This window comes from Protopterus annectens, chromosome 3.part1 (genome assembly GCF_019279795.1).
Source record: "Protopterus annectens isolate FY-2018-M chromosome 3.part1, PAN1.0, whole genome shotgun sequence".
NCBI classification, from domain to species: Eukaryota; Metazoa; Chordata; order Ceratodontiformes; family Protopteridae; genus Protopterus; species Protopterus annectens.
Window position 1 is genome coordinate 1,070,280,653 of NC_056732.1, and position 13,091 is coordinate 1,070,293,743.

General features: G+C 38.1%; 1 protein-coding gene across 1 annotated transcript in view; it reads left to right on the forward strand.

Annotated features, from left to right (window-relative positions):
- LOC122798353 (solute carrier family 22 member 13-like) overlaps positions 1-13,091 on the forward strand; it is a 714,590-nt gene that overhangs the window by 657,316 nt on the left and 44,183 nt on the right. The gene's annotated exons all lie outside the window — the stretch shown is intronic.

A 13,091-nucleotide genomic window follows, 5' to 3' on the forward strand; every position in this document is an offset into this window, starting at 1 on the left:
GTCCTTCATGTGGCCTTTTTCCTGGCCTGTGAGGAGGATATTATCGAGATGTGGGAGCTACAGCATCACAGAGGGTAGGTGGAAATACTGTCCACTGTTTGGATTGATGTGTTATGTCCACAGTTTTGCATGCTATGTCTGCATGACTGTCAACCTCTTAGCACAAGAAATCTGGACAAAGCCCAACAAAATGGGGGGACAAAGGCCCAAAAATAGGGGACACATTTTAAGTATTGCTGTTATAAACTTAGAAAATTGCTAGAGTAACAGGGTTTGTTTTGATATACATTATCTGAAGGATTTGAAGTCTGAAACTGAAGGGTATATCATTATTTAGAGACCTCATTCCTAATATCATCCCAGTAATTTGCCAGAGAACCACACAATTTTATGAGGAACAGGCCAAAAGTATGAGGCAAAAATCTGGACATTCTGTGAAAATCTGTACAGTTGAGAGGTATGTATGTCTGGCCATTGTTAACAGACTTTCAGATTCTGTAGCAGTGTACTGTGTAAATGTGTGTTGGGGTCAGTAAGGAAACAGGTAGATGTGAGTGTCATAAATACTTTTCTATCTGACTGTGCATGCTTCTGCAGTTGATGCTGGTCTGTCAGCTGTGCATGTTTATAGGGGCAGACTGAGACATGTCTCTTAAAACTTCAACATTCCAAGTACACTGTGATTTGGGTCAGTATATATAGGAGTAGTGTGTGACTGGCAATCAGGATATGTTTGTAAGAACAGTCATTATACCCAGAGATCAGTTGACTTACTGGTATGCTACTTTGACTGTAGTGCAAATGGTTCTGGGTTCACAATTGCTCACTGATGCCTTTTTTCCCTAAATTTACATCCCTGTAGTGCAGATAGAAACAGCAGGACTGAGGTCCCCACCCATGGGCAGTCACCACTGCCCCTTCATGGCCCCGAAGGTGGCTGTGCTGGGGGATGGACGACGGGGCCAGCCTGCCTCTCGAGGTCAACCAGTCTGCCCTCTACCTGCACAGGCAAAGACACAAGTCATGCCAGATGACCCTGTGCACCAACTTCAGGTGACAGGGACCTCTCCACACCCATACCCAGAGGGGGGACGAGCCCTGTCCTCTGAGGCGGTTCCACCCGACGGTGGTTCAGGACCAGTGGAGGAGGCAGCTCCAAGTTGGGTCCCAGATGTGCAGGACCTGGTGCCATGGCCAGAAGAGGTGGAACAGGTGGATCTGCTGGGATCTGCCTACCCCAACATGCTATGATGTTGAGTTTTTTCAAAGTGTATTTGTTAAGCATGAACAACACATTTCAACATTATTAATAACAGCATACATGGGTGTTACAATAAACCCAGAATGATAGAACTGGAAAATTGCATGGCAAACAGAACACATGCATAAAAGGAATAACAGTCATTATTGTAATAACATGCCAGAAACAGTTATGGCAATAGGCCACTGACAATGGAATTTGAACAGGGTATGTTAGTAGACAACTATTTAAATATATGAACAATAATAGAACACAAGCCCCAACATTAGGTTTTGAGGACAACATACCCATAGTATATGAATTATTATTGATGCAGATAAGGGGTGAGGGGAGAGAAAAACAGTCCATTACCAACTGTATAGGCTATATTTTTCACAACAGTACTGCTCAATACTCTACAGGTCTGCCCTCACTTTGCATCTACCTGATGCCTATAGCTACTGTAGCACATACATACCTACCAGTTAATCTTTCAACCTGGAATGCTATGGGGCAAGCTGTGACAACTCTAGGTATATGAGTAGTGGGGAGTCATACATGTCAGGGTTACATATATGACTAACAAGGTGCACTTTGCACTGATGTATGAGTGTGCTAATGGCATACTTGTACTGAATTTATATGTCTGCACAAGGTTATTGGCAACAGTGATCACTAGCTGTGACAACGTGACACTTGAGAGACATGTATCGGGAAGAGTGCATGGTGTATGTACCTGTCCTGCTATCCTTTGTAGGCATGGGGTTGGACACTGGAATATTTGTACACAGTTTATTAGTATACCCTTCATACAGTTAATACAAACATTTATTTATCTGTGAGCCCTGTGGAGAAAATATCTGTTAACACTACCTGACTGTGTCTACAAATACTCAGGATTACTTGTGTGTAACTAGAAACACATCTTCATACCAGGCCCTGGAATCAAACTGTGGTCGGTGTGTGCAAAACATAATAACATATAGCTATTTCTTATCACACTGAGCAATTGGGGCACTGCTGTCTACTGCTTGACTGATTTGTGCCTGAAACTCACTTGTTACACAGTCTAACCTTGTAATATAAGTGGAGTGTCGCAGAAGACTGTAGTGACAGTTGAACATACATGCCCAAGATTCATGCATGATAGTGAACTGTGTATTGATACTTTGAATGCAGATGTACACATTTCACCCCTAGTGGATGTGAACATGTGTGATCTGTACAGACCATGGCAGGGTGCTGGGTTACATACCCGACCCATATACATTTGCACATCATATATTTGCAGTCGGCACCTATTAAAGTCTCATACTTGCCTGCATCAGCATACCTACATTTAGGAATGCATGTAGCTGAAATGCAAAGGTTAACACAAGACAATGCTGCAGGGAACACAGTCTAATACATTACACACTACTATTCAAGGTTCAGATCTTAGTGCAGAACATATGTAGATTTTCCTTGCATCTTGTCTTACAGCTCCACATCTAGAGTTTGGCATAACAGCTGCTTAGCAGACAAACCTCAGTAACTTCATGCTCTCATAGTCATATTTGCTATGTAGCACCTGGACACTTGTATTTCTTCAATAACAGACCAGATTAAACACAACAGTTGGTGTGAATAAACTTTATTTAGGGTGACATGACGCAGTGCTTTATTACATTCAAACATCTAAATTCAGTTGTACTGCATATCCTGTAGATGATGAATGTGTGTCAGTTATTACTTTCAGAGTAGGAAGCAACAGTATACTTTATTGACAGATTCATTCCTGCACAATATCACTAGAGTATTGGCTTCCTTTCATCAATACTAGCTTGTTTGCTGCCTTCATCTGTATTATACAGTACCTGGCATTAGCCACTTATATCAATGTTGGCCTAACAACACTTTATTCAGTACATACAGTATACCTAATAGCAGTAGACAATTACACTTTCTTATTTATTGGACTATATATATGTGTGTGTGCATATATATATATATATATATATATATATATATATATATATATATATTGCAAGTTATATCCGTACTCACCACACTGTCGGTGCAGCCTCATCAGTCGTCCAGTGTGGTCCTCGATGTTACGAGCCCTCTTCTCTGCAGTTGTGGGGGAAAAACACACCATTATGCATACCTGTCTATCAGACATTCATACTACAGTTTGATAAAGCAACATGTCAAATACTTACAAAGTTCTGGGGCATGCTGGTCCCAAGCATCTTGGATCCATTGGGCCAAAAGAGCCCCCTTCCTCCATTTCAGGTCATCATAATGGTGACAGACCTGCTCACCAGTGCGGGGTATGCCGGTGGCATTGGTGAGCTCATGTGCCAGACAGTCCCAGGCTTCAGATTTGTATTGTAAGCCCTGGTACTGACCCTACAGCAGTCTGTCATCATGGTTCTTAACAATGAACTCAGCCATGACCCTGGACTCCAATATACCCCAGTGCTGTGCCTGAAAGTGAGCTCCCTCTCCTGCACCTGCCATAGTTCTCACAGGGATCAAACTCTAACAGGTTATGATGGTATTCCCACATGTGTGGTTTAAATAAGGCCATATTCCTGCCCTTTGCCATCATTGGACCATTTTTGAAAATGCTGAGCAAAGCTCAACAGTGCACAAACCCACTAAGCTGAGTTGAGCAGTGCTTAAAGTGGCAAATGCTGAGAAGTTCTTAGCAATGTGCAAATCCACTTAGCTGAGCTGAATACTGCTTAGATATATACAACAGTATTTTAACTTATTGTCCATTAATGTTACTTCATTCTTAGATGCATCTATTTTATTATATCTCCTAAACTTATGCATTTCACTACGTTATCTGTTCCTGTAACTTTAATGTATTGGACACTTGTGTGCAACTGGGGCTTTTATACTCAGAGCTGCACTGTAAATGGGCTTCTGGTCAAGCTGGAACACCACAGTTAACATATTTCAATGTATACAAAGCAAATAAAAAACATTTACAACATTTTACTATCACGTGTAAAAAGCTGAATGGTCAGAATTCGTCCCTTGCACCTAATGGACAAGTGCCAGTGCCCTAACCATTCAGCCAGTGAGGATCTGCTGTTAAACTGCTGTATATACCTCTTATTTTTTATTAAGCATTGCTGAGCACCAAGCTGTGCCTTGCAAACCCACTCAAATATGCTTAAACTTGACCTTTTTGACAAACATTAAAAGCATCCGGTTTCTATTTTTAGATGTCTGGCATGTGTTCCTTGCAAATGTCAGTAACTACATCGGTAAATAATGTCAACATTAATATAAAATGCTTTCCGATGTAAAAGCTGAAAATCCTGACTTGGTATTCAAACGGTGCACCTACTGCACACAAAGCCATGACACTAACCACTCAGCTAACTTGGCTGTCAAAATTTTAGGTATACATTTCTATATAACTTCTTCATACATTTAAGCACTGCTGAGCAAAGCACCGCACCATGCAAACCTGCTCAGCTATGCTTAAACTTTAAAGAAATAAAAATAAATTAAAAACGTTAATCCATTATTTACTCGTCAAACATTACACTTCAATTTATTATATGTGTCCAAGGACACTTTTTTATAATTTTACTGCCATACAGCACCTTCACAATCCATGGGGTGTGTTATGGATACTGTAACACACCCCCTGCATGACATTACTTCATTTTCAGGTCAGCCTCCCAACTGTACAGATTTTCGCATGATGTCCACATTTGTGCCTCATATTTTTGGTCCATTTTTTCATACATTTCTGTTTCTCTGGCAAATCACTGTTCTATTCATTAAAGACTGCGGTTAGTAAATAATGACAGGCATTTGAGTTTCAGGCGACATACTCTTCAGAAATTCCATGCTAATGCAAAACCTGTGATTCTATCAACTTTCTAAGTTTGTAAGGGCAATATTTAAAAACTTTTCCTATTTTTAGGATTTTGTCCCACTTTTAATAATGGCTTTGTCCAGACTTCTTGCTATAAGAGGTTGAGAGGTATGTGTCCATGACACTTTTCTTTATTGTAAAGTGCCATATGGCACTTTCACAATGCAGGGAGTGTGTTACAGTATATGTAACGCATCCCCTGCATAACATTTTCTTGCCATTCAACTTTTAAGTGTCCAAGGACACTTTATTTTTATTTATTATACAGTGCCATACAGCACTTTCACAATGTAGGGGGTGTGTTACAGTACCTGTCACACACACCCTGCATTACATTCCCTTCCGAGTCATCATTTCAGTGTCTGTGGAAACTATTTTCTATTGCAAAGTGCTGTAAGGCATTGACAGTGCAGCGGGTGTGTTACAGATCTGTGAGCACTACTGTAACATGCCACCTGCACTGATTCAGTATCCATGTACACGGCTCCATCTCAGTAGCACGCCTTCATTAATATGCAAGGCTCGCTGCTGAGAGGGGGATGTGGACATGAACACCATTCACTCAGTGTAGGAATAATGCTATGCCTACACAGAGTTTATTAAATCTGGAGGACTGTCTGTTACAACAGTTTTTTCCTCTTTAAATAGACATTCCCTGTACAGCATACTTTTTATTTTAGTCCTTAAATCATTGGTCTCAAAAAAAAAAATAAACAGATGTTCATACTACACCTGATAAGTGAAACAAACATACTGATGTCTGATTTACTGATTCCTCTTGTTGATTAATTTCAGCAAATGCTGCCTGCATCATCACAATCTAAATTATTTTTCTCTTGAGATGGATTTTTAATTAGCTTCTCAATATCAGCCCTTACCATAACTTCTATTTTTTAATTTTTGTTTTGACTTTAAAAGAACTAGTTTTTCATCCATCCTTGGTAGTTTGAAATTCATATCACCAGAATCCCTTTCTTTTATGTTATTCTCTAAATTTTAGTTTTGTACTTTCATTTTCAATACCTGTATCCAATGATCTATAAATAAGGCTTCTTGTGTCCCATTCCACCTACCATCACTTGTTTTGATACTTAAGACTTATTACTCCTCGTCTTACAATGTTTTTTCACTAAACCACACTCTCTGTGCCATGTCATACATAATTCAGCCTTAACTCTCCTTACGTCCCCTGTGATCTCTAGAAACTTAAAACCAAGTGCTCTGAAGCCAGTGTTGCATACTGTCATGCTATCAACTTCTACTTACATGACTTTAGCTGTTTAATGTTTATTATGCTTCTTAAACTACTATAATTGTAGATTAGCAAAACTCGTTTTGTTTGATTATATTCCAGAATTAACTTTTGTAACTTGCCTAGTCTCGGTCTTCACTTTGTACCTCTACATGTCCCAGTCATACTGATTTTTAATACAGATATGAATGGGAACCACTTGCTGTGAAATGACAACAAGAGGTTCCTTGGTTCAATTCTCATCTGGGGTGCCTTCTACACAGAGTCTGCATGTCCTCCCTGTGTTTGTGAGCATTTCCTCTAAGTGCTGTGGTTTCCTCTCACTTTCCAAAGTCATGCAGTAGGTAAATTGGACACTCTAAATTGGCCATAGGTGTGAGAATGTTTGTGAGTGTGTGGTGTGGAAGAACTACCACAGCAGGGCTAGCCAACCAGTGGTAGATACCTTGGCTGTAGATGATTGTCACTCTTGAAGTGACACCCTGACCCCAGGTGCAAAAATGAGAAAAAGGGTTGTGGATGGATGGATATGGAATATTAAGATGCCTTTCCAGAAAAGGGTTCTGGATGGATAGATATGGAATATTAAGATGCCTTTCCAGAAAAGGGCTCTGGATGGATGGATGGATATGGAATATTAAGATGCCTTTCCAGAAAAGGGCTCTGGATGGATGGATATGGAATATTAAGATACCTTTCCACGTACCTTTTTACAGACCTTCCTCGTGACACTTAAATGTTCCTTAATTACTTGAAAGTCTACTCTTCCTCACGTTCTTCTTCACTTCCAAAAGGCTCCATTCCTTGTCATTATACCACCCCATAAGTAATTATATTAAAGTCGTAATATTTATTTTATTATTTTATTTTAGTTGTTACGAGGGTAGTACACTGATCACTATAGACCATTTGCAGTCACAGCCCAGGTTTAGAGAATCACAAAAAAAAGAAAAGAAAGAATGAAAATAGAACAAACTCACAAGTGCAGTGTAATCAAAAGAGGTAGATAATCCCATTAATAACTGATACAACATGTAAATGATATTGACAGAATAGAAATCAAATGTGAATTAATTTTAGTAGTAAATGTGAGAGGGAAGCAGCAGCTGAGAACAGAGGGTCAAAGTAGAGGTGATGCAGGTGAGAAGGGAGTTAGGTTATGTGACCAGTGAAAAAGGACTTGCATTCAGTTTTTTGATGATGGTGTCTTTTATGTTGAGTTGTGAAGGTGGAGAAAAATAAGACTTCTTTAAGGTGAAGGGGGGGGTGTTGCCAGAGTTTGGGTGCAAGAATGCAGAAGGAGTGGTCAGTACAGTGCACTTTAGTTTGAGGTGTCTGGAATGAGCAAATTAATTGGCAGAGGTTGTAGAGTTTTTATTATGGAGTTTGGATGCAAGAGGTGGGAAGGTACCTGGTTGAAGTAGTTTGAAAACATGAGACCCTAGGAGTATCTCAGCTCTGTAGGAGACTGATAGCCATTTGGCCTTTTTTGAGAGGGTGATTTTGTTTTCAGTGGACTGTAGAGTGGATTTTTTTATAGAGGCTATGGTTATGATGGGGGCCCATATTGAAGTTGAGCAATGAGGACTCCTTTGCCAATTGGAGCTCTAGCTGGTCTGGAGAGAAAGGAAAATGTTTTCCAGGACTAGAATAAAAGAGAATTTATCTTTTTCCTGAAGTTTCCAATGTGGATTTGGAAGTTAAGTGACTGGTCTACCCATAAACCTAAGTATTTTAAGGGTGTGTTTGTTTCTATTGGGCAATTTTTGAGATCCGTGATGCTAAGGTTTTTAGGAGTCTTTTTCAGTTTTTGTGAGGTTCCAAATATCATAATTTGTGTTCTAGATGGGTTTAGGAGTAGCTTATGGTTGTTTAGCTAAGAATTAAGTGAGTGGTTGTCAGGCTGAAGCTGAGTTTGAATAGCTGAACGTGAGGGACTGGATTGAAGAATAACCATGGCATCTGCATAAAGAGTAATAGGAAGGTTAGAGAGATCAGAGGACAGCTTGTTAATAAAGATTGAAAACAAAAGTGGGGTAAGTATCGATCCTTGGGGCACTTCTCCCCTCTGTTATCCTTTTTATTTCTCTTCCTTGGTCTCAGAACTGAAAATGCATCTGAGAAGGTCACTGTGAAACTCTATTTCCTTATAGAAACCTTCTGGCTCTATAGTTCTGTTTTTCTAAATCATTTTTATTGACAGTTTCTAAAAACAGAATAGCTGAACTTAATATATTATTATTATATTATTATTCCATTACATAAACGTCATTATAGTCTGCTAAACAACTCAACATTATAATCTTTATTCAGTTTCCTATAACAGACTCCTCTCAGCATTTCTCTTGCCACACTGAACACTGTCATTTTTTCCATATACATCTCTGATTTGAGCATTTCTTAATATAAATAGATAACATCTGCAGGAAGATCACATTCAAAGCATCAACTATGTTGGTGTAAAATTCAATAATGTTACTTAGACAAGATCTTCCAGTTATGAGTTCATGCTAGGTAATATCATATAGCTGTGTAGTGGTAACAAGTAATAGGGGTGTTAGTACTTGGTCAAATACCTTCCCAATATATAATCGTTAGCCTTATTAGGTAATAATTAGCATCAATACCGTAAATGTTACCCAGCGGAACTGGAATCACAATGGCTTTTTTTCCAAATTTCAGTAACATAGCCATTTTAAAGGGTATTCTGAAAAACACAGGTTAGGCAGTTTATCATTTGTGGAGAGATCTTAGAAAACACTCCCTGTATTTGCCAAGGCCAGCTGCAGCATTACATCTGATCAGCTTAATGGCTGTTCAGCAGCATCTGCCGAAATACTGGGGTACACTTTAAAATTACTATCACTGTTCATATCTGTTGCGTTGCTTTTGAGGTTAGTCATGTTAAACAATTCTTATGCAGAGTATGTACAACACTGGTTTATTCAATAACCATCGAATTACCCACCACGAATAACCTAATGTTGTCAGAATACCAACTCCCCCCCATATTTTATTTTGTACTTATGAGTTAGAAATGTTTGATTAATTTAAAAAATTGTTTCTTCTTTTGAAACCATTTTGAAGTGTGTGCGACCACCAGAGGTAGGGGACAGAAAAGTATTAGCCTTTTGATTTTATGACCTAATCCCTACATGAAAAAAATTGTTGCATAGGGAATCAACAAAATCATAAAATATTTTCTACTTTTCTGAAATAATTTCCTATGCATCACTCATTTCAGTTTCCAGCTGTTTATTTCATTCTCCACAAAATTGTAATTACCCTGATCAAGTTTTTTTTAAATGCATAGTTGAGTAGAGATCTCAGACATACAACTACAATTCCACTCCACCGATGATCTCAGTTACCACTGCTAAGAACAGCTGAGTAACTTATTACAAGATTGAGATCCATAAACAACACCACATCCTAGATGTTCTTTCCTCATGGTAGAATATCAACAATTTTCTTATAATCTAATTTCTCCAAAGTTGCTAGCCTTCCCTAAGTCCCAGTTAATGTTTTGTGCATTAAGATCATCAACAATAAATTAATACCTATCCTGAATGCAGCAGTACAGCTCATTCACAAGTTTCTTATTGTCCACACTGTTACTGCTGGAGGGGGGACTATAAAAAGCAGGCATCATAACCTGTATCCTCACTCAGCTGAACATTATCTACAATTTCATTGTGGAAATCCTGTTTTTATGTTGATGATGTAATCACATCTTTGATGTATATTGATACCCCTAAACACAGTCCTATTTATTCCGTGTTTATGATAACCTCTAAAATCTGCAGATTCAATAAGTGAGCATGACTTGCTGTGTCAGGTTTCTGTAACACAAATATTATAGTTGTTAGATCTCATTGTTTAAACTCCTAACCAAGTTGAAAAAACACAAAAAAACTATTAAAAATAGAAAGAAAATGGCTTCAGAAAGCTAACAGAAGTTTAAAAGTGCACAAAGCACTTTTCGTTTAGAAGCTGTTTTCTTTCTATTTCATTGTTTAAACTCCTCACATTAATCAAGACAGGATGTCATTTCTCAGATTGCCACATTCTATTCTCCAAACTGCTCTTCCTAAAGATCTGTAATAATTTTAGGAGGATGGCTGTCTTAAATGTTGTTGCCTGTATTACCTAGAAAATAACCATTCTTTGCAAACATTCAAAGTCTGTTCAGTAATCTTACTGATACAAATACAACTGGAATTTTTCCTAACACACTGCAGTCATAGTTTTTTGGTTAATCTCACAACCATATCTTTACTGAACCTTGAGAAAGAGGTAGAATATACACTATCTGTAAGGTTAATTTCAATCTTTTTCTTCACTGAGTTTTATTACTTTGTAAGTAATGAGTAGCCATTGAGACAAGGACAGACATCCCACATTATTCATTCACAAAAGACAAAGACAAAAATCATATTCTTTTCTCAGCTTTAGGATTTTTGAATGAATGCTAGTTTACACCCTGGTAGGCTGGGTACAGTTACCATCTCTCTCTGTTAATTCTTGTATAACATTGTTAACACCACATAGTTGGGAACAACCAAATAAATATCCTACTCATGCATGGGGATGGTACCAACCCATGGCTACTAGTGTTATCACTTTTGCTAGCTGAAGACCTACTCGACTGACCTTTTTACTGCATGATGTCAGAATTATTCTCAGGCGTTACTGTAGGGTCGCTGTTATCTTCTTTCCACCTAATGCCAGCCTTTGCTTTTTTTCTGTTTATTATTTTGCATTATATGAAGATCTTTTTTCTCACTTTAGCCAATATATCTCATGCTGGTTAGTATTACCTGGAAGCTGTAAATTATAGGTTAGTTTAATTTTAAAAGTGTCTTTTATTTATTAACTTAGCAGGTTGGACATTCCTAACTCCCAATCTTATTTCAGTCAATCGGTAATTGGATTAGGGTCATCACTTTGCACCTGCTTATTCTCCATGTTTTTACCAGATAAAGGGGAAATAGTGGCAGTACTAGTATATGCCTAACAAACCTTAAGCTGAGTTGCTTTGTGGGAAGCATGCAAGTTTCCAGCTTGTATACATTTTTCTAAAACATGTTTAGTTACTTGAATCACTCCACTCCACCATTTTGTAAGGAATGATTTTTATCATCCGAGGTATCATCTGATACATGTATATAAACTTCTACCTTCTTTTGTTTTTTATGCATGTTTGGTGAAGCCTTCTTTAGGGGCATTACACAAAACAGCACAAACTATTAGTGTGATCAAACTGGGAGAGGTTATCACATGACTGCCCACAGCCTTTGCAGTTGAATATAAAACTCTCTCCAAAAAATCTGCCAATCACATCAATCCATCTCCTCCATTTGTTTCCTAGCAGCTGAAATACATGGTCTTGCTCCAGTATTGCACTTTATCCAGTTCAAAGCCAGGGGGAGCTGGAGCCCATTTTAGCCTTGAGTGAGCACAATACAGGAAGCTAACCCAAGATAGGATGCCAGTCTTTTAGGGAATGTACACACTTTCATTCACACATGACACACACTTACACAGTTGATCTGTGGGTGCCCAAGGAAACTATACCCCTCACTAAAACATCTTTAGGTATGATTTCTGGACACAGCAAAGAATAATGGGGCCACAAATGCTAAAAATCTGTGATGATTTGTTAAATATTATTCTAATTTAAATATCAAGTTAATAGAATAACATGACTGGCATCAGCTTGCATTTTTTTAACTTTATAATGGTTTGTAATTTTGATTAACTGCAATTCTTAGTGATTTACCAGAAAATCAAGGGACTGGGCAGAAGTATGAAGCAAAACCAGGGACATTTGAGAAGTATGTACTAAAGCCCCATGTGGACATATAATGGGTATATACACTTTGCAAAGAAGGCAGTGAAGCTGAGAAACAAATCACAGAATCAAACACTGTGAAGCAGAGGTAACCAGTGTGCCAGTTTGTTACCAATTTACTTTGCATTCAGGTGCTTGTTTACTAATTTATTCTAGTAGCTGTGGCCACGAAGAGGTCACTGAAAATCATTGTTGTTTTGATATGAGCTTGATTTATGTTTGTGTTTATGATGAAAATTAAGATCAAAGTAGATAAATGAGTGGGATAAATGCAATTGCACAATCTGTAATTGATATGGTATTTTTTTAAAATATAGCTCTAAACAAAAGAGCTCTGTTATATTCTAAGGGAGGATGGGAGAGTGTATCAATAGCTCATTTCAGTAGCAGAGAAAGCTCCAGTAGTCAATTATAGATTACAATGAGGAATTAGAAGATTGTATAGTTCATGGCTGGTTTGTAAGCACAAGTGTATGGGACAACTGGGACACAGATTATGAAGCATATGTTTCTGAACTGGATAGTCAAAACGTACTGTAGCTTTGAGAGGATGTGTCAGTAGTGTCCATATCTGGGGATAAAGAAATTAATATATCTGCATGGTTTTGGTTGAATTGTACTGTAGATATATTTATAGCTGAAGTAATGGATAGTAGAGGGAACACATATTTTAACATAGTATCTAGCAGTGGACATTCAGATTCTGACAAAATGAGCATTAAATGTAAGTCCTAGAATTACATTAGTTCTGTTACTGTAAAACTTTATTTATTTATTCATTCATTCATTTATTTATGTATTTATTTATTTATTTATTGGTCTTTTAGTAACCGGGTAAGTCCACTGGGCTGGTGGCCCA